This window comes from Lytechinus variegatus, chromosome 9 (assembly GCF_018143015.1).
Source record: "Lytechinus variegatus isolate NC3 chromosome 9, Lvar_3.0, whole genome shotgun sequence".
NCBI lineage: Eukaryota > Metazoa > Echinodermata > Echinoidea > Temnopleuroida > Toxopneustidae > Lytechinus > Lytechinus variegatus.
The window spans coordinates 21968416-21995019 of NC_054748.1; the positions used below are offsets into that span (position 1 = coordinate 21968416).

Below are 26604 nucleotides of genomic sequence, written 5' to 3' on the forward strand. Positions count from 1 at the left end.
AAATAGTAAAAAAATTGGTGAAGGTTTGAGGAAAATCCATTAAAGAGTAAGAAAGTTATTAGAGTTTAAAATTTTGGATTTGTGACGTCATAAACGAGCAGCTGCCCCATGTGTTATTTAATATAAAATGTATGAATTTCAAATTTTTTATGGTTCCTGATGACATAATTTTGTTTTCTTTTCATGATCGGGTATGAAATGATTTGTCTATTGATATACAAAGGTTACAGTGAAAACCATTTTCAATTTTCTGAGAAAATTACATTTCATTAATATTTTACCATTCGCTATGTAGGAATGCTGCTCGCATATGACGTCACAAATCAAATAATTGAAATTCTAATAACTTTTTAATTATTTGATGAATTTTTCTCAAATCTTCGGCAATATTTTTTATTATTGTTTCTGCTATTTTTACAATAAACTTTTTGTCAGGGTGAACTTCCCCTTGATATAAATTTTCAATTCTTTTTTAGAAATGTCAAAAATTTTCAGCTCGCGATTCGCGCTAGCGTTACTTGATAGTTGAAACATACGTCTGCATGGCTAAGTGCAAGCAGTCCTTAACAAGTACCTTTTCGATCAGTTCAAATTAAACGTAATAAATATTTTCTGGCTGCACTTTGCACTCGCATTATTAATGTAAGGAAGACCCCCAATTACTCACCCTTTTCATGATTTACAAAACATGAATAGAGTGTCTCGCTCTTAGGTCTAAATCTCACAATTTTCCGCTCGCGCTTCTCGTTCGCATTAGTTTGATTGTTGAAATAAGTAACGTATTCATGCATGGCTAACTGCAAGCAATCTTTACCAGGTACCTTTTCCTGTTTTCCATCAGTTTATTTCTGCTCGCACTTCGTGTTCGTATTTTTAGTTGCATACACCTCTTTTTCAGGATAACAAACCGTTTGCCCAGAATGTTCAATTTTTAGGAAAAAATACATAAAATTTCCACCAAAACAAATTTTGCTCGCGCTTCGCGCTCGCATTAGATAAATAAGGATTATGATACTACATATCTATGGAATTAAGCTTAGAAGTGACCATGAGGACTGCCCCTTTAATGAAACAAACAAAAATCATCTTTGAGCGGCCGATCAGGGATTAACATGATTTATGGCTGAAATTTTTGTTCGCCCCCCCCCCCCCCCCCTATTGGCGAAGGCTGGATCCGCCCCCTGTGGTCCCCCCTATCTTTCGGGACAGATTTCTGCGCATGCATAAAACTGACATTTTCACAGAGCATTTTTTTTAAATCAATTGGAAATCACACAAAATAATCGAAAGTTCGATTTCCGAGGTGAAAGATGTTTTGTATATTGACTTCCAAACTTGGTAAACTCCATATTGAACAAGATATGAAAATCACCTAACAGGCAATGCGAGCACGAAGCACGAGCGAAAATTTTATGAAGTGACATGAAATATTCTTTTTATTTTCGAAGTCTCCCCTCATCTTATTTTATTCACTCGTCTAATTCCTCCTCCCCCCCCCTTCTTTTTTCTTTCCCTTTTTCCTTGCTCCGCCAATAGGGGCCCGCCCCCTAGATCCGCCTATGTAAATATATGTTAATGGAACATATTTAAGAAGATGTTTTTTCAGTAATCTGAAAAAATAAGGAAGTCATCACCTAATAACCACTGCATGGTCAATATGATTTTGTTTCCAATAATCCAATCCATGAATTCTACTTAGTGTTGTCGTCTGCAACGAAACCTTTGACCTGTTGTAACCAATATCTGCTATTAATATTCATCCGCGATAAACTTTTGCATTGTTTCTGTTTATTTTTCAATTATAAAGTAAACAATTTGAATATTCATATTGAATTCAATTCTTTGAAGTTGATTTTGAATCAATTAGAAAGTTATTGTTTCAGAAAGGGAAACATTGAAATCTAATTTCGCACTATATTCATTCCGAATTACATTCTTGTCAACAGTACTTTGCCCTCAGCCATTTTCGTAAACGATCAATCGCATAATGACGTGAAAAGTGTCGGGAATCTTGGAATTTCTACACTTATTAACATCTTATTGGTAAGTTTTTCTTATAGTTATAGATACCAATATATAATTAACATATTTTCGCCTCCTTAGAATCGTAATATATCTTTCATATTCCGTTAAATCGTGTTATTTTCTTCACCGTTGGACCGATATTTGTGTGTGTATTTTTGAATGTTGACGGTGGGCGCGACACTGTTCATTGAACTCGTACCGGTAGAAACAAATGCAGCGAGCGGTGTGGTCCTTATTCGTTTTGCAACTGTTTGTAAATTTTGGAGGTTTTGTTGTAATGTGTGACTTCTGACGAAAAATGCTCGGGAAACCCGTTAATCATTACTTAAACAATGTTTTCATGTCATTCATCTTAATCGTCTTCGCTGGGTTTACTTGAAAATGTCATTTTCGTACGGGCATGAATTCAAATTTATCTCGCCGCTCGCCTCGACTTCTGTAGTGTAATTATCCGGACATTTTCTCAGGTCATCGTGACGTCACGCATCGCCATCGGGGAAACCTTCCCTGTGACGATGAATGAAGGAAGGGAAATCCCTCAATGTCATGGAAGTTCGGGAGGGGGCTTCTTTATGATTCTAGAACTACTAATTCGATCTGGGTTGGTATTCTGAGGTCATTTTATCCTTAAAATATTGTATTTGATCTCTAGACTTAAAATGAAATTGGTATTCTGAGATGAGATGTTATCTCTCAGTCTCACTGTCTCAGATAAATTTTTTTATTTTTTTATCTTGCGTATCTAGCCTACATGATGCGCAACAGAACAATGCCTGCGTACACATACCCATCGCGTATCTGGCCATTACAACACGGATGATGTGCTTGCGCCCATAAATACTTTGATGAAGAAAAAATTGAATCAAAAGAGGGTAAGGGCTAGATCTATTTTATCTCTGCGACATTGCTTTCATCATAATTTTTAGGTGAATTAACTTCAAATGTTGACACAAAATTAAGAAAAATTATATATTTATTGAGATTAACACCTTAACGTTATTCCTGTACTGTACAATCAGGAAGTATTTCATAAGACTTTTCTTGACTAATTTGTCTTTGAAATGATGCTTGAAAAGATGCGATATAGACTTTGAAAAAAGATTAGAGATTGTCATTTTTTTCAAAGAAATCTCTGTAAAGACGCGCAAGCGCATAGTGCAAGCGGATTTGAAGTCAATAAATTGATGCAATCTCACTCCTTTGCCACACCTGCTAGCGGAATGGATTTCCATTGGTTAAGTAGTATGAGAGAGCTACAGAAGCGTTTCTAATTGGATATTGATTTAACAATAGGTGTGTCTTTCTGAGATAAAATGAAGATAAAATTGTTCTCAGTATACCAATTCAGAGAGATTTTAAGGGTATTTTATCTCACTGATTTTAACGGAGATAAAATATTTGATTTTATCTGAGATAAACAGAATACCACCCCTGATCTTGTATCTGGCTTAATTTGAGTTTTTTTTTTATTTCTCTCAATTGATCATCCAATCATAGTTAATGCCAATGGCATTTGTTAATGATTGAGTTTGTTCTGTTGTTAGACTAAAACTCGGAAGTTTTATTAACTTTACTATCTTACTTTACTACTAAGTGTGTCTCGTATTGTAAAATGAAAATTGAAATGAGTTTTCATATTGGCAACGTAGATTTTTCTTTATTTTTTCATTTTTTTGCTTATTTATTAATTCTGTTGGATCACTTGGATAAATCATGATAAATGCTTTTTTTTTTCATTTCTGTTACGTCGCCATGCCTATTACATATGTAAATCTAGGTGAGTGTACTGCATGCATATAGTTGATATGCATTATTATGTCAGTGCCCATATTGCCACACAATTTAGAGAACCTATATCATAAATTAATTCATATCAAGTACATGTAGATCTCTATTCTCTAGAGTACTTTTTTCTTAAAAATCATCAAACTTCCACCATGAATACATTTTCACAATATCAGCTTCCAATCACACCCCTCTTTATATGTACATATGAAATATTTTGGTCACTGTAACTAAGGGATATTGTCTTAAAGGAACAAGTGTTTTTGGTGGGAAAAATTGGAAAATTCACAAAATTACTGATCACCTAGTTTTACCATATTTTGTTTTTAGAGCATAAGACTTTGAAAATGTACTGTTTTGGCCCCTTTTGATCATCAGGGGTGGATCCAGGATTTTCCAGGGGGGGGGGCATATTTTCATGAGGAAAATTTGACAAGCAAAACAAAAGAAAGGTCCTCACTTTTGTGTGAACAATATTTTTCCATTAAAAATATATGGTCATTTTCAAACGTGAGTGACACGACAATCGGAGAGGTTTAAGGGCTCATATCTTCAAACTTAAAGGTTATGAATCAATCATGACTACTATATTATATACAATGTAGGACTGGCATGGGCCACTACGAGTTTGATTTGAATTCAACAATTTCGTTTAGTAGATATGATTAAAAAACGGTGCGTGAGTGACACGACAAATTTTGGACATGGGTTTCTGACCACTAACACATATGGTTGGATTCGTGCCCAAGTAGTTGTCATGGAGTACTGTGAGTACCAGTAAATGGACATAAATAGTGTACCTATCTAACACATATAGCCAAAATCAATCAAACCTTCTCTATGGAAAATGGTACCCTCCTATATACCGTGAGTGACACGACATCCAAAACGTGAGTGACACGACAAGTGCAAAAATACAACATTTATCTCAACATTGAAAGTATTTTTTGCATGATGTAGAAGAGTAAAATACCATTAACCAAAAAACAAGCTTAATTACATAATAACTGCTTTCTTTTAAGTTCATAAAATGTCATCCTGATGTTTGATTCTTGGTTTATGGTCATATTTGCCCATCAACTCACATTCCCTATACCATACCACATTGTCACACTAGGGCTTCTACCACTCTCCTCTTTAGAGGAGGAGGGGGCACTTGAAGGAGGTGTTATGAGGTCTTGGCATTGACATCAACTCAAACATTCTTTTTGTGGCCTGATATCATTCAAAACTTTAACTCTTTCTCCCTATCTGTATATGAAAGTTTACAGGTTTATACAATTCAGCATCCACAACGGATGGAATAATTTTCCTTGTAAGAAAGGTATTCTCAATAGTCACTCACATCATCTGGCATGGTCTGGAAGCCAATTATGTCATGTATGACTCCCTTTTCTTGAAATATTGGATATTATCCTCCTTTAATATTTTTATAGGCATTGTCCAAATAGGACATGGCAGTTTAAATGTCTTTTTTAGTACCAAACCACAATCACGTTGCTGCACACTTCAGATGGACTATCAGCAAATCGCCTTGAGAAAATTGGAAATTCAACTCAACAAGCGTAGGTTTTCTCGTGAACAATGCTTGTATGTGGACCCTCCCAAGGCAGTACATGTAGGCACTGTACCAAAATTCAGAGCTATGCTTTTTGCTGGAATTTGTAAGTGCCTTTTCATTGCTAATTATTTGATCATATACCATACCACGGGAATCCAGGGAAAGCCACAAGGTGAAAGACGCAGTCAGTACCTGATTCTTGCAGTCTGCTACTATTACATTTATAACAACTACAAGTCATTAGCCTTTCCTTTTCTAAGCCTTGGATGTCACACTAAAATCCAATTCAACATCCCAACCAGGCTCCCTTTACACCTCAATAGCTTTTTCCCCTCGAGGTCCAGCTCTGTTCTTATCAGGGTAACCCCCCCAAAAAAAAAAAAATTGATCTACTGGTACATGGCAACCCATCCAAAGTTGCTCAAATCAAAATGCGGTCTCGGTTGGGACTTGTTGGGACCTACATGAACATGCATCATTTTGTTGTAATGAATATGTGTAAATGCAAATCTGCTCTGAACACACATCGGCCCACTTATGGTAGTTTGCTGTTCAGACCCTACATGTAGTTAATCACTAGCGGTATGAATGGTGGCCGAATAAATGATTTTGAACTTGGCATGTAGCTGCTTCAAGCAATATCCATAATGTTCTATCAAATCTCAGTACATTCTCACCTGAAATGTTTGTTTTCTTGCAAATTTGTTTATTTCATGTCCTGGAATACAAGCTTTATGGCAAATGAAAAGGTTGATTTAATCAATAAGAAGGGAAAGAAAAATATTTTCTTTTCCGAATTTGAAAAAATGTTTGGTGTTCATGGTGATCTCTATCTCATACATTACTATACCACTAAAATTTCAGCAAATTTCAAAATAAGATTCCTGACTTTTCTAGCTTTCTTAATGAGTATAACAAAGAAATAACATTGCTAAAAAGAAAGGTGAACTTTCTGCTCATTTCTGTAAATGGAGACAGAGAATGTTCAAGTCATACCTGTATGACTTGAACCATCACCATCACCAACCCTTTATGCATTGTAAATATGTCCATTGCTTAAGTATAGTGTTTTTTCTCTTGATATATTCATAATTTTGTGTTGATTATGTTGTTATATTCTTAATCACAGTACATTCACCAAAATATGAATTAGGATCCGAGTCTTCACAGCAATGGAAAATTGTCAGGATTTTTTAAACCAAGGCAGTCACGGAGAGGAGAGAAAATAGATGAACTCAATGTCAAATTCAATATTTCCATAAAAAGGAGTAAAATTGGGAAGATGGAGGAAATTGTTAGCCTAAAATAGGCCTAAATGATGTCAGGAACAACATTTTGACTGTATCCCTGGTAAAACGCTTCAAAAATTACTGGATGTCCTTTTTTATACACAATGTAATACCGTGAGTGACACGACATTTTGTGAGTGACACGACATTGTGAGTGACACGACACAACTTTGACAGTTAATTTTAGCTTTACCTTAACACATTGGACCAAGTTACTTTATATACAATAAGGTACAGATAAACTGTATTTGCTCCAGTACTGGGATAAATTAATTTTCAGAATACACAGCTCTAGAAAACTTTTTGCATTTAAAACGTGAGTGACACGACAACCAGTTTTGAAAACTTCGAAACCCAATTTTTTTTCAGAAAAACACTTCACAGATTTTTTTTTGCTTTTTAGGAGTTAGATACAATACACAGCTTGTATCTTGCCAACAAATGTGCTTCTAATACAAATTTTATATTGTGATAGGCAATATGTGAATTTTAATGCAAAAATCAACATTTTGTAACATTTAATTTCCCTTGCATAAAATTCACTGTATCTCAAGACATAATTAATAATTTTATGTAAATGTAATGGAAAAATATACTTTAAGATGTCTAGTTTCAAAAAACATTGAAGCCTAATGATTTCTAGCAAGTTTTAATTTTCACCCCCATGTCCACTTTTGTTTGAAAATGACCATATGCTGTGACTTTCAAGGGGGCACACATGTGTAAGAAGGGCATATTTACATTAAAAATTTTCATTATGGCTCTCAAAGGGGGGGGGGGGGGCATGGGCTAGATGTGTCCCCTGCCTCCACCCCCCTGTTTGCCACTGTTTCTTTTCAAATTTCATTCAGAAGGATATTGAAAAGTGTTAAAGGGCATTGAACTTATTTTCTGATGTGTAAATGCAAGGGGGTGACTTTGCCTTTATCTCTGACTGAGTGTCTACCATTTTGTTACTGGCTTCTTCGTTTTGGAAGGCATTTCATGAAGGGTTCAGTCAGAATTGCTAGTACTTACTAAAAGGAAATTGCTGATAGCCAAGCCAATCAGATGCAAGGATTTGTAGTATTAGCCTTTACTCAGTCGACTTTTTATTCTCATGAAATTTCCCATTACATGATCTGCCTTTTCGCCTTTCACTCCTAACCAAACGACAACCTGATAGTTATTCTCTTCCCATCATTCCACAGGTGCAGGGATTGTGATTGGAAGAAGATGGTGGTCGGAGGAGGGGCCTCTGGTCCTGCAAGAGGCCCCGCTTGTAGCTCAGGGATGAATGCCAGAGACCTCGCGGATAACGATGATCTGGCAACCAGCCTTATACTTGACCCCTACCTCGAGTTCACCACACATAAGATGAACACAAGGTAAGAAGCTCCAGAAATATATTTTTTATCTACAGATGAGTTTGATTATTCATGAAGGACTGATAGAACAGGAAAACTACAGTATTGCTCGGAATAAAGTTGACACCCTCCCGAGGGGTCACGCACCTACCGCGAGACAGGCGTGAACCAAAAAATTACCGCCAGCCGATTTCACGTGTGAAATTCCCGCGGTAATTCCCGCAGGCCGCTGGCTGAAGAGAGGCCCAATTATCACGTCAAACACGAGATTTTAGTCAGATCTGATCACCATTTGTCCATGTACTTTTCGCCTCAACACTAGACACTTTTTGGTAAAAACACGACGTAATCTCAAGCAATCCCGTCAGTTTACTGACGGATGTTCTATTGTCACTTGGTCTATTTATCAGATGGGCTAACAACATTATGGCTAAACCCACTTTTTAATAGTTCAATTCTCTTTTAATCTACTATCCAGTCATTTGCACTTCAAGATATCAACCCGATAGACAGTGGGTTGAAAAACTGCCTCGAGCGCGCGCATCAGAAAAATTCCCGCTAAAAATCCATGTGCCCAGTTCCTGACCGAGTGACCCAGTTATAGTGACATCTTTGGCTTAAAGGGGAACCCAGCCTTGGCCATTAAATGTTGTGTTGGGAAGGAGAAAAACAAATTAAAGAGAATGGCGAAAGTTTGAAAGAAATCGGACAAGCAATAAGAAAGTTATGGCTGCTTTAATATTGAGATCACTAGTAGTATGTAGATTTCGAATTGGCAACTGGGTAAGTAAATTTTGACATGGGGCAAGGACAACTTTCCCATAGGCCATGTACTTTATTATCAGGGATTTGTGGTTTTCTCCTAAGTACACATTCCCCTGGGGCAGTAATCTTAATATAATCCAGGTAGTATATTGTTTTATGTCCTTATGAAAGAAAAATATAATTTTAAATAAAACTTTTGGGGAAAATGACATTTTAGCCACAATATGTATTGGAGTACATGGAAGAGAAGTCCTTACATCACTATGACATCCCATATGCGGCCAATTTGAAGTCTCCATGGGTATAGTGATTACCAATATTTACAACTTTAAAAAATCATAACTTTATTGTTGTTTGTCCAATATTGTTCAAACTTTCACCTATCAACTTGTCTGATTTTTCTTTTTCTTATAAAAACAAGTTTTTATTTGGGTTGGATTCCCCTTTAAAGGACGAGAAGATTCTCTTTCCACTGTTTATTTATGAAGCTAGCTAAAGGTTTATTTTTCAGTTTATATGTTATCAATGACGTCTTCCGTTTAAAAGGAGGAGTAGATAATCATATTTGTCTTTTATTTTTATCTCCTGTTCTTCAATTCTGTAATTTTTATCAGGTACGTATTTCATTCAAAGAACGAATATTTTCATCATTTTTCTATTCATCATTCAAAGAAGAAGATTCGTTTCCCATCATAGGCGGCGGAAGCCAACAAAAATAGGAGGGGTCCACCTGAAATTTTGTGATGGACACAGGTAAAAAATTTGACAAGAAAAAAAAGATTATCAACTAAAATTTTAGAGGGAAACCATCCCCCACCTCAAATTTAGGGGGGATCTTCCCCCCCCCCCCCCCCCCCGCTTCCGCCGCCTATGCTTCTCATCATTTTCTGTTCATTGTTTTTTTTTTTTTAATCAGTAATACGTCGTTAATGTAAAGGACGAGTAGATTTGCTAACCATCATTTTCTGTTTATCAATTCTGTGTTTTTTGTTTTTAATTTCATCACTTATTCAAAGAAGATTCGCTTTCCATCATTTTTCTGTTCATGAATTCTGTATTTTTATTTTTCTGTTACGTCGTTCATTTAAAGGACGAGTAGATTTTATTACCATCATTTTTCTGTTCATTGACTTTTTTTTCATTTAATCGTTACGAAGTCAATTCAAAGGACGAGTTTAATTCAGATTTGAGTTTTATTATGAAGTTATGAAATAGAGATTTAGAATTAAGTTAGAATAATCATACATTTAAATAAACAAAACACAACCTATGAGATATGAGATCCACTCAGAATGGAACAGAGATTACTAGATTTGCTAACCATCATTTTCTGTTCATCAATATTTTTGTGTTTTTCCATCACTGACGACTTTTATTCAAAGAAGATTCGATTTCAATCATTTTTCTGTTCATGAATTCTGTATTTTTATTTTTCTGTTACGTCGTTCATTTAAAGGACGAGTAGATTTTATTACCATCATTTTTCTGTTCATTGATTGACTTTTTTTTCATTTAATCGTTACGAAGTCAATTCAAAGGACGAGTTTAATTCAGATTTGAGTTTTATTATGAAGTTATGAAATAGAGATTTAGAATTAAGTTAGAATAATCATACATTTAAATAAACAAAACACAACCTATGAGATATGAGATCCACTCAGAATGGAACAGAGATTACTAAATTTGCTAACCAACCATCATTTTCTGTTCATCAATATTTTTGTGTTTTTCCATCACTGACGACTTTTATTCAAAGAAGATTCGATTTGAATCATTTTTCTGTACATTGACTTTTTTTTCATTTAATCGTTACGAAGTCAATTCAAAGGTCGAGTTTAATTCAGATTTGAGTTTTATTATGAAGTTATGAAATAGAGATTTAGAATTAAGTTAGAATAATCATACATTTAAATAAACAAAACACAACCTATGAGATATGAGATCCACTCAGAATGGAACAGAGATTACTAGATTTGCTAACCATCATTTTCTGTTCATCAATTCTGTGTTTTTTGTTTTTAATTTCATCACTTATTCAAAGAAGATTCGCTTTCCATCATTTTTCTGTTCATGAATTCTGTATTTTTATTTTTCTGTTACGTCGTTCATTTAAAGGACGAGTAGATTTTATTACCATCATTTTTCTGTTCATTGATTGACTTTTTTTTCATTTAATCGTTACGAAGTCAATTCAAAGGACGAGTTTAATTCAGATTTGAGTTTTATTATGAAGTTATGAAATAGAGATTTAGAATTAAGTTAGAATAATCATACATTTAAATAAACAAAACACAACCTATGAGATATGAGATCCACTCAGAATGGAACAGAGATTACTAGATTTGCTAACCATCATTTTCTGTTCATCAATATTTTTGTGTTTTTCCATGACTGACGACTTTTATTCAAAGAAGATTCGATTTCAATCATTTTTCTGTTCATGAATTCTGTATTTTTATTTTTCTGTTACGTCGTTCATTTAAAGGACGAGTAGATTTTATTACCATCATTTTTCTGTTCATTGATTGACTTTTTTTTCATTTAATCGTTACGAAGTCAATTCAAAGGACGAGTTTAATTCAGATTTGAGTTTTATTATGAAGTTATGAAATAGAGATTTAGAATTAAGTTAGAATAATCATACATTTAAATAAACAAAACACAACCTATGAGATATGAGATCCACTCAGAATGGAACAGAGATTACTAGATTTGCTAACCATCATTTTCTGTTCATCAATATTTTTGTGTTTTTCCATCACTGACGACTTTTATTCAAAGAAGATTCGATTTCAATCATTTTCTGTTCATTAATTCTGTATTTTTATTTTATCAGTTACATCGTTCATTCGAAGGGCGAGTGGATTTGTTTTTCATCATTTCTGTTCATCATTATTCTGTGTTTTTTTTAATTCAATCACTTGCGTCTTTTATTCAAAGAACATTCGCTTTCAATCATTTTTCTGTTCAATTCTGTATAGTTTATCAGTTGCATCGTTCATTGCAAGAACGAAAGAGGTTGCTTATTTGCTTTCACAATCAAATTCAAACTTTGTTAATGTCACTTAATTGGAGATCATATAACAGTCATCACGCAATCACGCATTGAGCATCAGAATGATATTCTGGTGACAGAAGATTTGCTCCTGCGACAATCGCTCCTGGCTTTATCTCGTGTAAGATCTCTGCTTAGGTTTGCAGTTGCATTAGGATTTTTTGTTGGGTTCTTGTTTAGGTGTGTTTTATAGAATAGTTATAACTCCATGGTTGAAATCTGTCATTCGAGTACTAGTTTGGGGAATTTTAGCGTAAAAATTGTTGCCAGAGCTTGTCATGGAATAAATGATCTACTACATGTAGTACATATATTCCACCATTCACTGAAACTCCCAATATCATACACATGTACTCCCTGCTACTATCTTGCTGATATCACCTTCATCTCTCTTTCTCTTTAATTTAGATTTCGGCCTGTAACGACACGGACAGAGCATTTACGCTACATCTTACGGATCTTCAAGGAAGATCAGAACTATGAGAAGGCCTACAACAAGCTGATGTCATCGGGGGACTGGGCTAAAGTTTTCCTTTCTAACAAGTCTAATTTTCAAAAACAAGTATTCAAAGAACATGTAAGTCACTAGTCTTTAATATGTGCAGATAATTGTGCAAGATTATGTCTCTTGTCTCATTCAAAAGAGATTGTACTGTATAATTCTTTTTCAATTGCTTTTGTACCATTAAATCTGCAAGAACTGCAGATAACTCTGTCCTGGGCTCAGTAACGCAAAGGTTTGCAATCAATATCTTAATATCAATGACCAATCAAGATCGCTGTTGCATGAGCACTCTGTTTAAAATACTGATTGGTAACCAATCAGTGCGGTTCTTCAATATTTGCAATTCATCGCAAGCCTTTTATGTTTCAGAGCCCTGGGTCCCATCTTAAGAGTTGCGATTGATCCAATTCTATGAAAATTCATCATTGTCATAATATTTTCTACAGGAAATTCGAACGAATGTACTTTTTAGATAAAGAGAAGCACACTGAATTGTCAAGAAAACAATGATTGTATGAATTATACATTATAGATAGAAAATATTTCGAACAAACATGCATAATAGATGTTGACGTTGCTGGCTGTCCGTAGTTGTGGTTGATTGGATCACCAGCAACTCTTTGCAAGGCGGGGCCCTGGTTAAGTCTAATGTTGACCATAGAAACCTATTTTATGACTAAGATATATATGATTTGTTTAATGTGGTAGCAAGAATACTGGAACCAAGATGATTATTTTGAAGCTCAATGTACACCTGATCTACCTCCAATATGAATTCAGGGCTCCGTAACACAAAGATTAGCAGTCAATCGCCAAATGAACTGACCAATCAATATCCATATTACATGCGCTTTTGGCGCAAAATACTGACCAGGTAGTTCAGAAACCAGTCAGAAGTGTTCTCTCATATTTGCTTTTCATCGCTATTGTTACGGGATCAAGGTCACTGATTCTGTTCTATTTCATTTCTATTTCACAGGTATTCCGTTACCTTGGTATGTTTGACACCGATTCTGGTTTCGAGATAAAACCTTGCTATCGATATTCACTAGAGGGTGCCGGAGGGAAGATTGTTACAACATGCCACTGGTAAGAGTTGAAAAACATTCATCCACACTGCAGTAAACCCACATCCATGAGAGTTTGCAGGATGCTACATAAACACTTGCCCGATTGCCCGGGGCAAGTAGAAGTTAAAGTCGGGCAAGTGTTTTGAAGTAAAGACCAAAACGAATTGGACAAACAAAATTCTCACAGTAGAATGACCAATATTGACCCTAAATTTGGTCATAGCGGGCAAGATCAAATCACTTTGGAGAAGAAATGCAATAACAAGGATACATCAGCTCATGTCAAAAGAGTGAAAAAAGGGTCAACGGTTTATAAAACTGCATTATTTTCTCATTTTTTTAAGGATATTTTCGGGCAAGTTTATTCCAAATACTTCAAATTTTATTTGCCCGACAGGGCAAGTTCTTCCAAAAAGTTATGTAGCACCCTGGTTTGTTTCCATCAATATCTACTACTGACAAGACTTACATTTAAACCCTGATAGTCCTGAGCGGGAGTTGGGGCCATGCAGAATCAAAGTTCTCCACTGCCAGGATTGTAACATGTTCCACATGCATGTATGAGCAATCTTGTAATACAAGGAAGTATTTGTTTCTGTTTTATACAGAGTTGTACTTGGTCCACTATATTGAAATATATCATTGTCGATTTTTCCGACAGGAAATTTGAACAATGTCCTTTTGAAAACAAAGAGAAACATACTAAACTGTCAAGAAACTATGAATGTATTTGAAATATGTGACCAGTGTTTGAACCTCCAACCTCTGCATCATTTTGAAACTTCTCCAATTTAGCTTGAATTACTGGTGCATGCTACCCCAGGGCCTGTCTTACAAAGAGTTACGATTACGGCCAGCATCGCCAACCACATCACCTGAAATGCAAATTTGTTCTAATTGTTTTCTAGAAATTATGTATATTCATACATACATCATTTCTGTCAGAATTCAGTGTGCTTCTCTTTGTTTATAAAGGGCAATGTGAAAATTTCCTGAAGAAAAAAAATATGGTAGGGATGGATTTCCATACACTTGAGATTGATCGTATCAGTTGTAACTCTTTGTTAGACGGGGCCCGGTTGTGTCACATAAACAATTTCATTTTTCTCTTCTTTAATCTTAGGTCTAAGCATGAGAAGATTGATAACTTGGTGGGATGTATTGCCGAGTTGACAGAGTTCGAGGAGAACACTTTCCTCAAGTCGGGAGAGAATGATTTCAGCATCATGTTTTCAACGCGGAAGAACTGTGCCCAGCTGTGGCTCGGACCTGCCGCCTTCATCAACCATGGTGAGAATTCCTTAATAAAACATAAATGTGTTCAAGGGCTGCGAAACTGAAGTGGGCACCTCCCCACTTGTTTTTCCAAAACCATATGTAAAAAATGTGAAAATTAACATCTGACTGCAATTTTTTACATAGCCCCCCCCAACAGCATTACATTAAGAAATTGGTGTATTATTTCATTAATTATGACTTAAAACGTAAACCCGTACCTGGCTACGGAATGATGGTTACAGAGTGACATGAGAAATATCCACTCATGGGCAACGTAAAATGAACTTATATTTAAAATTTTTGTTTGATATGATGTAAAATGATGACCTTCATATTATCTAGAAGAAAATTTTACGAAACAAGCAATAGTTTTCTGTAGTGATTCTAGTCCCATGTATGGAATTTCTTGTATGGTTTGGATTCTCCTATAAGGAGATGCATAAGAAAAAAATAATGTGGCTAATTATGTTCCCCTTTTGTATTTATGAAATTCCATCTGAGTTTTGATAGAAAAATTTGATCCAGATTTGAAATAGAGCCAATATAAATTTTTGGAAAATGTTCACTTTTGCTTGGAATTGCCCATAATTGTTTGCGGCAACTACTGTCTTTTACCTTTAAAATAAGTGGTTGACGGAGGCATTTTGTTTTCAGGCCATCTGTCATGTTTTCTTTCTCACAATAAGAGAACCGTTTGACAGATCAACTTCAAACCTAGCAAAGTACAGTATGCACAATATTCTCATTATAATCAGAGAATCGTCTGACAAACAACTTCAAACCCATGTAGGAATGATGATTTAATAATAATAATAATAATTAGACTTATATCACGCCAAATCCACTCTGTAGAGTGCTCAAGGCGCTTTATAGGAAATTATAAAAGAAATTATAGAAGAAATTCAGAATTTTTGAAAGTTTCAGAAGTCAAGCACTGTTTGACGTTGTGAGGGAGGCTATTCCATAGATTTGATTTTGCAGTGCCAAACATTGATTTGTGTTTTTTTTTTTCAGATTGTCGGCCGAACTGTAAGTTTGTAGCTACAGGGCGAGACACGGCTTGCGTCCAGGTGTTGAGGGATATAGAGCCGGAGGAAGAGATCACATGTTATTACGGAGAAGATTTCTTTGGGAGAACAACTGTTATTGTGAATGTGAAACATGTGAAAGGTAAGTTGCTAGTTCAATACTGAACCGGGCGGGCCTAGTTAGCTTTCAAGGTTTCATTTGCTGAATAGCCAATCAAAAACAAGGATTCCATGGTAGTTTCAAGGGATGACAAAGGCAAAGAAGTAACTATTGTGCAACAGGGCCCGATGATTTTAGAGCAATTATGGGAGCCAGGAATAAAGATGCGCTTTTAAGCAGTCAGATCAAAAGCTAAAAAAAGTAGAAATTAGCATGTTGAAAATAGGGGAGGAGTTGCAGATAAGGGGATTGATGTGAATGTAATGTGTATGTAAATGTAATATGTGTGGGGGCATCGTGGCCTGGTGGTTAAGACTCGTCTTTCAATCTGATGGCCGTGGGTTCGATTCCAAGCCATGGCGTGTTTTCCTTCAAGAAATTTACCAACAATGTGCTGCACTCAACCAGGTGAGGTAAATTGGTACCGGCGGGAAGTAATTCCTCAAAAAGCTGTGCGCACAGGAATCGGTAGACCAGCTTAGCCGGGGTAATATAGGAGCGCCTAGAGGTGGATACGTGTGCTATGCAAATCCTATAATATGTATGTGTTCAAAATGATATTGCTATTTCTGTCACATAGGGTGACTATGATACATGCGGAATATGAACACTCTTTTATTACTCATTTACATATTGTACATGTTCTAGATTTAGTACTTACAAGTGATGTGCATTATTGATCACTATTACATGGTTTTTCTTGAGGTGAATCCAAGCTGGGGCTTCACAGCATGGTACCCCGGAATAGTGCTTGATGCATCATGTTTTACTGTTATTTATATCCATCTCTGTCTTTTGTCTCTCCCTTTTCTCTCTTTCATAGACGACAGAGTGGTGCGTTCACCCCTAAGGGTTCTCCAGACAAGAAAAAAGAAATGCCAAAGTACAGTCTCAGGGACACCAACAAGCGGATAATGCGCCTCAAGAAACAAAAGAAGGACTCTGGCACGGAGCAAAATAAACCACCAAAGCACATCTTACACAGAAGTGGTATGTTTTTTTATTGTGACATTGTTATGATGATAAGAGGCAAAGTAATGCAACTTGCCAAAAGTCTGTGCCATGCTGACCTGAAAACTGTTGTGATATCATCAGGATAGTGCTGAATTTCAACTTTCAAAATGGCTAAAAATCATGATGTCCTGATTTCTGCATTTTCATGTGGGAAAACTCACCATAGACCAATTCACCCCCCCCCCCCCCATTCCTTGATACATCTCAAATAGCCCAGTCCATTTAGGGTTAAAGCTGCTCAAGGCCAGGAGCTTCAGAGGGCACTGCATTCTTGACCCCTGCATATATATGGCTCTGCCCCTGGACCTCCGGCCTTTGGTTTTCCAGATTTTTCATCTTATGGGCATTTTAATGGCAGGTATGACCACATCTGGGTCCCGGAACACAAAGGTTAGCAATTAATCATACGCTTGATCTTTATGGTTGATTGTACATTGTAGTCAATGGAATGATTCTAGAAAAATGTTCTTCGATCATTGCTAAGCATTTTGTTACGGGCCCCTGGAATCCTGCTATAAGGGTGCCACATGTCTCTTCATAAAGGATTTCCTGCATTCTCCATTATTTTGGCTACGATGGAATATGACACCTGGGTCCCGTAACACAAAGGTTAGCGATTGATCGTACACTTGATTTTTATGATTGATTGTACATTTTAGTCAATGGAATCAATCATTTAAAATGTTCTACAATCATTGCTAAGCTTTGTGTTACAAGACCCTGGGGCCCATAACACAAAGCTTAGCGATTGATCATGAGACTGATTTCTACGATCAATTGCACTGATTATTGTGTATGATCAATCGTACAAATCACCTCCATGATAAATCGCTAATGCTTTGTTTTGTGGGGCACTGGTAATGAAAAGCCACTTGGAGAATTCCTGAGGGAAAGATACAGCTCTGACTTTTGATAAGGCATGAGTCAGTGAGTTTTATTGATAAAGCAGATTGCTTTATGAGCAATTATTTAAACTGTTACTTAGATTTTGAACCTGCACAAACACTTTTTTTTTTAAATATCAACCAAGGCAGGGAAAAAATTACACGCGGGACTTGGGGCGAATTTGCCCTTAAATGCCCTACAGAGCCCTAGAAAAGTCATAGAGTCCAATGTAAACTTTAATACAATGTGGCTAATTTGGTCTGGTGAGCTCAAAAGTGGCCCTAGAAAAAAAACAAATCTTGGACCGAGGTGAAATTAGTTACCCAGTCTTTGGGATAAAAGTTATTGATCCTTCATAAGTTCTCCAAATTAAAATATTTAATTTTTTTTTTCTAATGTGAATAATGTGATGTTATTTCTTAATTGCAGATTCGGAAAGCAGCCTGAGCTCAACTAATAGCAACACGGTAGCTTCCTCCAAGCAAGTACTAAGCACCGCCAAACCTCGTTCTAACCGACGACCGCTGTCTCCTTCGAGGACGACCAATCAAGCGCTAGTCGACATCCTTGCCGAGCAGAAATGTCTTTCAAGATGCGATGCGGAACTCATGCTCGCTGAGGGCTATAAAGTACGGAGTTCAAATCCTGTTCAGTTGAAAGAGGCAAAGGTCCTCTTAACGCCACACAAGTATGAAAAAGACAAAAGGGTTGTGGTCGCTGGTAGCAGTGGACGATCGTTGCGAAGCCGAAGAAAACTTGAGAATGCCCTTGAACCAGCCAGTAACCAAAGAAAGGATCGTCAGTCGGGAAGGACTAGAAACTCCCCTTCCCGTGTCCAAAGGACAAAAGAAACCAATGTAGTGAAACTTTGCAACCCTCCTGGACGGCAAGATTCTGTCGCTTTGCGTTCACCTTTGCGCCATTCTGGAAATGCTGCAGATTTTCCTCTGTCAGTTGCTACTGAACTGCAGGTTGACACCAATGATCGGTCAAGGAAGAAGGTTGTTCTTCTCTCACAATCATTGCCTCGATCACGAAGAATGTCAGTGTCCCCATCAACTGTGGATTCTCCGTCATTGTCACCATCACATAAACCGCAGTCGCCTCGGTCCGCAGCATCGCCTGCCAGAACGTTATCATCCCTCCTCTCGGCTCCGTTGACCCTGACAAATGCATGTAGGACTTTGTCCAATTCTATACTTGCAGAGACCAAGGCTATTACAAATCTAAGTGAAGATAAACTGACTGCAAAGACAAAAGAGGGGGTGCAGTTTTCATCAGACTCTGAGTCAAAGGCATCGAGTGCAGGCACTCGGAGCATGACAAAGAAAGACGATGATGATGATGATGATGATGATGAGTTTATAGTTGTTGACGATGATGGAGAGGATACCGATGACGAATATATGGACGCCTTGGAATCTGTATTCAGTACACCAAAGCTTGCTTGCCCATCGCCAAAGGAATGTGAATCCGGAGAATTATCGGGCAGTGGTGACACAGCTCAGGGACCTACAATAGATACAAGGAAATCAAACAGTGTGACTCAGAAGCGAATCATGACGTACCAGTCTGAAATCTCTGCATGCAAGACTAAGCTGACAATACGTGGAATACGCCAACTGGTCTCACAACCAGTGGACAGTTCACCGAAGACTGGAGGATTGTGCAACGGAGATCTACAGAGTGAAAGTGCAAGCCTTGCGAAAAATGCAACACTTGGTAGCCTGACAAGGAGCACCCGAAAGAGGCAGCTGGGTAAATCAGATTCAGAAGATGCAGCAAGCTGCGAAAGCCCCAAGAGAGAGTTGAAACCTACTATTTTGAAGGTGCCACGTCTTAAAATCCGTGTGAAGGACCCTAACGGGGACATCGAGGAGATTGTCACGTCGTCATCGGATGAGGAACGTAGTCCTCAACTGCATCACAAGTTTAGCAGAAGACTTGATGATTCATCAAGTGCGAAAGCAAACCTCTCAAGGAGATCCTCTGGAAAGAGAAACTCTGTGCAAAATCCCAAGAAAGAAACCCGAAAACAATCAGCCACGGGGAAATCCGAGATCAAACTAGGCACGATGCTCGAGGGTAAGGGCAATCAGACAAAGAATGCACCTAGTCGTTTCCAACTTCCCAATTTGATTGCAAGTTCCCAAGGAGAAAGACCAGAAGAGGCATCCTCAGAGTCCATATCGCCGCCCGTACTCCCAAAGATTGACGACGACGAGGACCTCATCATTGATGTTGAGGACGAGTTTGAATTTCCCCTTCCTCCACTGGAACCGGAAGGGCATGGCCTCTATGCGTCAGTGGATGCAATACCCTTTGGCATCGAGACGCAGAAAGTTCGCTTCAAGTTCGGCCAGGAGTCGATGCAATTTCACATGCCAAGAGGAGTAGCTCATTCCCATCTTGAAAAACCCCATTCAGTACCTTCTTGCTAATTTCGTTATAACTTATTGCTTTTGAGGTATTTGTAAATTCATTTGTTTTGATTCCCAATAAACCTTATGCATTAATGTCATCATGCTGCCATCTTAGAGGTCAGTGCCGTAGTTCACCAGTGCCATTGCCTTGCATGCGTTGGTGATCTGCAGCTGGCACATCCTTGACAACTCTGTCTACGCATGTTCCTATAGCCTCTAAGAGAGGGCGCCATGAGATTATGACATCACATGCATAAGGTCTATTGAATGCTAGTGTGGTTTACAATCTTGTTTTTCCATGTAATGTATTCACTAAGCTGCAGTTTGTCAATGATTCATGTTAAAGGAATAAAATTAGCATATCAGAAATATGGCCGAGGAGCTCTACTTCATCCGCCTTTTTGCTGATTGATAAAAAAAGATGATATTGATCTAAGTCCTGTTTCATGAAAACTTGTTATATTAACAAGTGCATAATTACTATTACAAGTTTACAAAGCATCAGCCAAACAAATTGAATGATTTCAGTAGCTTTAAACCGTTATTGCAAATTTGTTACTGTAACAAGTTTTATGAAACGGGGCCTGTGTTCTCTTTTGAACACTCCATAGCAAAGTACTCTAAAGCAGATATTTAAGTCAGTGTGTGAGATGTTTGCAAAGAAAGTAATTACGATCAGTTAACGTGTTCCATAGTATGAGAGTATTAGTTTACCTGTACTAACAATCAGAATGTACATTACATGTATCACTTGATTACTGGGTATCTTAGTATTCGACCCCTCTATTAACCCTTTCCGTTTTATCTTTATTTAAAGTTATGTGCAATCGTGTCTTTTGAGTTAAGTTTCAGTGTACAACATGTAATGGTCCATGTTGTACCAGTACATGTATTAGTGATTTGAATTATTAACACTGTATTAGTGAATTGAATTATATTGAGTATGCTACGTACTACTTGTATCTTTGCCTGAGCACTTCCCCCCCCCCCTCCATGAATGTATCCAGAGTTTTAAAGCAGCAATTTGCTACTACAATTTTCCTCATAAAATAAAGAGAAAGTAGTCATGTTCTCATATTTTTGTCTCTAATTATTTTGCTACAAATTGGATAATTTGAATCGGTCACCTACAAATGACTGATCTTCTCCCTCCACTGAACATTAATTTGTTAATGTCATTGGCTTTTGTGAGCCCATTTATCCACCCTCTTGACATGATGGTGAATACAAAGTTGTTCATGTACACTGAAATGAAATTGGAAGACGATCCTTTGAGTAGAGCTGAATATTCAGCTATAATATTGATAATAGTAAGTCCATTTATTTAGCGCAGTTGCCATGTGCACATCAACTGCGTTTTGATACTTGGTATCATATTGATAGGCGCTAAAGCGTTCATGGAAAATCATACTGGGCACCCACTCACCTCATCTGGGTCAAGTGCAGCACAATGTGGATAAATTTCTTGCCGAAGGAAATTACGCCATGGCTGGGATTCGAACCCACGACCCTCTGTTTCAAAGTCCGGAGATTAATCCACTGGGCCACAATTCAATGAACCGACATTCACGGCTGTGTGTAACGTGTAATACCTCCCACGGTTTTAGCATCAGAACTGACCGATGCCTAATCTTGTTTTTTACAATGCACTGTTGCTGTGTTAGGCACACATTTTCTGTCAAGGAAAATGCATGTAGCTAAAGTATTAGTTATCGGCTTATCGCTATAGATTTGTACGTGTAGTTGACCTACAATGTGGAAAAGAAGTTGATCATGAATGTGTGTGTAAGAAGGTTTACCTGGTAATTTGAATATTTGCAGTCATATTTTTAAAATGTTACAGTCACGTCAACAACATCAATTCCAGGGCCTGTCTTACAAAGAGTTACGATTGATCTGATCAATCATAACTCTATGGATATCCATCGATGTCATAATTTGTTCTGCAGGAAATTTGCAAAATGTCCTTAGTAAGCAAAGAGGAACACAATTGTCAAGAAATGAATGAATTTATGAATATACATCATTTCTAGAAAATATTTTTAACAAACATGCATTCTAGATGTTGATGTGGCTGGATTTCCATAGTTGCGATTGATCAGATCGATCGCAACTCTTTGTAAGACGGGCCCCTGATTGATCAAAGCTGTTACGCTACTTCAAATGGCATACTTGTATCTGGTTGTGTTTGGAGGCAGTTTTGTTGGGACACTTTAGCATACGTGAACATGTATAGCACTAGTGGGGCAGACATGTGGTAAAGCTCTCTTTGTACTTTGTTAGGAATGTAGAAAAAAATAAGTTGTGACAGATCAATTAGGTTACCTTTCTGAGATTTTGTCATATTTTTACATAGTTAATGAATTCAATTTTGTAAGGAAAATTCAGGTTTTTATTGATTATAGGAGGAAATAATGTACCACTCATTCCGTCAAAAGTGAATACCGGTATTTAAACTTGCAACTAAGTAATTCCTCCCTTGAAAACTGGTTTAACTTGGGAGAATACCATGTAATGTATGAATTATAGCTTTACATATTTTATGTGTAAAAAAGATTATGATGCACACCTGTACAAATTGAAATATGTTGTCAATTTCACTTTTTTAATGAAATTCAGGTTTAAAATACTGGGATTTAGCAACTACAGGTATTCTCTGCCTAGGTTGAATCTTTGAGGACCTCAGATATATGTTTAACTTAATAGAAGAGGTACACATGTTTTGAATCATCTTGTCTTTAGAAATAATTTGACTTTGGCAAATATTCAACTTAATGGAATACCGAGTTACCTGTATTACTATTATGTTTGCAGCAAAGTTTCATTGTGGAAACTTCGCATAGAGGAAGGTTTGGGGAGTTTTTGTGATGACCATCAAATTACCTGGTTAAATTTCAGGTATTGTCTTGTGTCAGGGCACTGTCTCACAAAGAGTTTAGATCGATCTCAATTTTTTGAAACAATTCTGATGTAGCGTTATCATGTACGTGTACTTCATCAGAAGTCCCTTTTAAGTGCTCTACAATAATGCTTCGTAATTACCCTGGCTTTAGCATAGCAGACGATCCCATGTTCAGGGAATAATTTTCCCGGTGTCATATCGCAATTTGCTCCACATTTTTTAAAGGACAAGTCCACCCCAACAAAAACTTGATTTGAATAAAAAGAAAAAAATTCAACAAGCATAACACTGAAAATTTCAGCAAAATTGGATGTAAAATAAGAAAGTTATGGAATTTTTAAGTTTCGCATATTTTCAACAAAATAGTTATATGAACGAGCCAGTTACATCCAAACGAGAGAGTTGATGACATCACTCACTATTTCTTTTGTATTTTATTATATGAAATATGAAATATTTTTATTTTCTCGTCATTGTCATGTGAAATGAAGTTTCATTCCTCCCTGAACACGTGGAATTCCATTATTTTAACATTTTGTGCTTCAGGCAAGGAGGTCCTAATCGTCAAATTCGTAAAAATTGAAATATTGTATAATTCAAACAATAAAAAACAAAAGAAATAGTGAGTGATATCATCGACTCTCTCATTTGGATGTAACTGGCTCGTTCATATAACTTTTTTGTTGAAAATAAGTGAAACTTTGAAATGTCATAACTTTCTTATTTTACATCCGATTTTGATGAAATTTTCAGCATTGTGCTTGTCTGATTTTTCTTTATTGATTCAAACCAACATTTTTCTGAGGTGGACTTGACCTTTAAAGACTGCTACACATTTTTGTATAGCATATTTTTACAAATATGACTGTACATTTCTTAGTTGAAAGCTTTTCTCTTATGACCAAAAATGTAAAGCAAAATTATTCTTTGCATGTTTGTGAGACTGGACCCGGGTTAATATTAACTGCAAATATACAGCTAAGAATAGGATGTTGCACTGGTATATCAGGGGGGTGTTTCACAAAGATGTAATGTAAGTGTGACTTAGGGACGCACTTAAATGCTGACGCGTATACATGTGCAATCTTTATTGATCACGTGAATGTCATCTTAGCATGATCCAACCAATGCGATATACCTTTTATACTGTAAGCATTTAAGAGCAACTTGTTATTAATCTTTGTGAAACATCCCCTTGGAGCAATTGCATCTTTAAAGGGATGGTCCAGGCTGGAGATATTTCTATCTCAGTAAATAGAGTAAAATTCACAAAGCAAAATATTGACTTTAAAAGATTTGCATAATTCTGGTGAAACAGTTCTAGGCATGTCTTCATGAATATTCATTAGATGGGCTGATGATGTCATATCCCCACTTGGTCTTTTGTATTTTATTATATGAAATAAGGTTTATTCAAAAATGTTCTACCAAGAACTAAAACAATTGGATTGACAACTGATTAAGTGCATTAGTTATTTATTGCCGCAACTTATTTCATCTTAATGGAGACACATCATTTACACATGTATGAAAATATGAAACATTTATGATTTCATGTAATAACATAAGAAAAAGGAAAGTGGAGATGTGACATCAGCCCACCTAATGATTATTCATTACAATGTGCACGTAACTGCATGTATAGTGTTTTCACAAAATAATGATAAACTTTGAAATTCAGTATCTTTGTTATTTGTTATCCGATTTTGATGAAATTTTCAGCATTTTGCTCTGTGAATTTTACTTCCAGCCCAGACCATCCCTTTAATAACAAATGTTGAACTTTGGTTTGTAGGGTGCAAAAGGAAAAAGACACAATTATGCATTGGAAACATTCTCTGTAGATACCAAGCTGTCTCAGTCAGGTTTGGAAGAAGTCTTATTTTTATCATGTTGTATCACTGGATTTTGGATGAGAATTGAGAAATGGGATTGTACAATAACGTATCACTGCTAGATATATGTTTTGTAAAAAATGATACTTTGTTATTTTTTTCTGGAGAATAGTGTTTGTTCCGATTTGACTTTGGTCTTGGTCTTGATTAAGTCGATATTAGTCATGCCTGGATTGAAATTAATACACTTTATTTATTTTCAAGAAAATAACACAGACTTGTCGCCAGTATACTTTGTTTTGTCTGTAATTTGCTGATTTCCAAGTGTGGGGGCTGGTAGGCTTATTCTTGAATTTTAGGGCTGTATTCTGAACTGTGGCTTGAATAAATTCTAGCCGAATTCTGTGTTTAACTATGGAAAGCCAGTTGCGACACACTAACAGGATAAGTTCAATTTATCACCTTTCTTGACAATCAAATCACTTAAAACTATTTGGGAATAACTGAAGTACTTCATCATTTAAGCATTAGGAAAGGACACGGTAAAGATAAGAAGTAAACACTGGACAAGATGACATTTTTGGGCTTCCCATATTATTAGCACAGTTAGGCCATGGCAAATTAACCTAGGTTTCAGAATACTGGTCATCGTATTATCTTATTGTGCACGTGTGCCAATGAATAAGTGGGTTAGTCACTGGCGTATATGCACAACTTTTTTAGGCCCATACCTAAAATCTCGGCTGGTAGGTGTTTCAGAAATCTGTTTGCAAGTTACGAGCACACTTTCAAATGACTTGTGATCCTTTCTTACGTACTAAATCAACATCACTGAAAATTGGGTGTACCACAAGAAAGGTTCGTGAACCAGTCATTCGTAAAGTTCAAACATATCTTGCGCACAGCTTTATGAAGCAACCATCAGCATCGCTAAGCCACGCATATGTAACATATTCATAATATTTGTAAAAGACGGATCAGTTGGGAATGCAGGAAAATAATTCTGCTGGGCCCCGTCTTACAAAGTGAGTTACGATTGTTCCAATCAACCACAGCTATGGACAGCCTGCAAGGTTAACATCTAAAATAAATGTTTGTTCAAGATATTTTCTAAATATGATGTATATTCATACATTCACTGTTTTCTGGACAATTCGTTATGCTTCTCGTTTGTAAAGGACATTGTGCAAATTTCCTATAAAAAAATAATGACATGGATGGATTTCCATATGCTTGAGGTTAATCACATAAATTGTAACTCTTTGTAAGACGTGGCCCTGAAGTGAGACTCCTTCTAGCAGGTATTGAAGGTTCTAAACATTTTCAATAAGGTTTTCACATATCAGCATTGTTTTGTATATTATGGAGTTGGGTATGAAGAAATAAGATTTTTTTTAATTTCTGCATTAAAGGCATGGCACTGATTCATGGTGAGGTGCCTTAGCCATATTATGGACTCGAGGAGGGGGGCTGAATCAGCCTCTACCCCCGCCCCTCGAGATTGTGTGCGATTAATGTGAGATGCGAAAAACTTGCACCACAATATTTGTAAACTTGAAAAAAAAAAATCACTCTACACAATTTTTGGGGGGATGCAATCATTTTATAATTTACTTTCCAATTTAATTTCATGTGTTGGATAGCAAAATGATTTTTTCAACAATGTAGCAAAAAAAAT

General features: G+C 36.6%; 1 pseudogene; it reads left to right on the forward strand.

Annotated features, from left to right (window-relative positions):
- Nucleotides 1-1947: 1947 nt before the first annotated feature.
- LOC121421383 lies at nt 1948-21823 on the forward strand (annotated as a pseudogene).
- Nucleotides 21824-26604: the final 4781 nt, after the last annotated feature.